Below are 1,437 nucleotides of genomic sequence, written 5' to 3'. Positions count from 1 at the left end.
TTCAGGACTGATTTCCTTTAGGATTGACTGGTTTGATATCCTTGCAGTCCAAGAGACTCTCAAGAGTCTTATCCAACACCAAATTTCAGCCACACAGCCTGTGGGATCTTAGTTCCCTGACCAGAGAGCAAAACCTTGCCCCTGCAGTGGAAGTGCAGAGTCTTAACCATGGGACCACCAGGGAATTAAATCCCTGAGGGAATCTTTTTTAAATGTTGAGAACATTCCTTGGGACTGAAGGATGTGTCTCTAGAACAAGAGGCCCCATTAAGTATCTAACACAATGGATAAAATTACACCTATGCCAAGATTCATCTTCCTGAAATTTCAGAACACTGAGGGCAAGGAAAAGACACTGGAAATTTCCAGAGGGAAAGAAAAATTGTCATACAAATGACTGAGAATCAGAATAACATCAGACAATGCAATAGTAACACTGGAAGTTGGAAGTTGATGCCTTTTAAATTGTGGGGAAAATATTCTTTAATGGAGAATCATATGCCCAAACTATTAAGCAAGCATAAAGGTCAAATAAAGATATTTCAAATGTGTAAATCTGCAAAAAAGTAATCTCTTGAGTACTCTTTCTCCAGAAGACACTGAAAGAGTTGTTCTATCAAAAGAGAGCCACTGTGGGGGAAATAAGGAAGGCATGGGTTCCAGACTAAGAATGGGGCAAAGTCAGTCCCTACATGAGGGTGAAGAGCCAGAGTTTAGGGCATCTCTCAGGAGGCTGTGGGAGAAATGTCTTCAAAAATTTGAAGCAATAGAGCACCTCTTGATTCTGTGTGTCAAGGATGGACAGTTTGAAGTTGAGTTATGAATGAATTCATAGAAAGGTAAATTTTTTGAAAGGCAGTTATTAAGTAAAGAATAAGATAAACAATATTTTCCAGAAGAGGAAAACTAATCATAGTTGAGAACATAGTTAAGCTTAAGCTTAGTGAGTAGCATGTACTGATTATTGTTCAAATGAAAGTGTAGTATGATTCTTTCAGGAGGGTTGAGGTGTTTGTGATGGCAGAAGTCAGGTGATTAAGGTTAAATTCTTATCTTCCTTAGTAGGAAGTCAATAGGAAATGCCTAAAACAGAAAAAAAGAAAGCAGCAATACAAGTACGTTGTTTAGACATATGGAGATAAACACCACAAGAATCAGCTAAAAGTTGAGAGTGGTTGCCTGGAGTGGAAGGGGTAGGCATACTATTCATTTTGATAACATGCCTTATAGAATTAATATCATATACAAGCACAACTTTGATAAAATCATCAAAGTAAGAATTTATGCCATGAAATTAAAAGACGCTTGCTCCTTGGAAGGAAAGTTATGACCAACCTAGACAGCATATTAAAAAGCAGAGACATTACTTTGCGAACGAAGGTCCGTCTAGTCAAAGCTATGGTTTTTCCAGTAGTCATGTATGGATGTGAGAGTTGG

This window comes from Capricornis sumatraensis, chromosome 3 (genome assembly GCF_032405125.1).
Source record: "Capricornis sumatraensis isolate serow.1 chromosome 3, serow.2, whole genome shotgun sequence".
NCBI lineage: Eukaryota > Metazoa > Chordata > Mammalia > Artiodactyla > Bovidae > Capricornis > Capricornis sumatraensis.
This window is presented reverse-complemented; position numbering follows the sequence as displayed.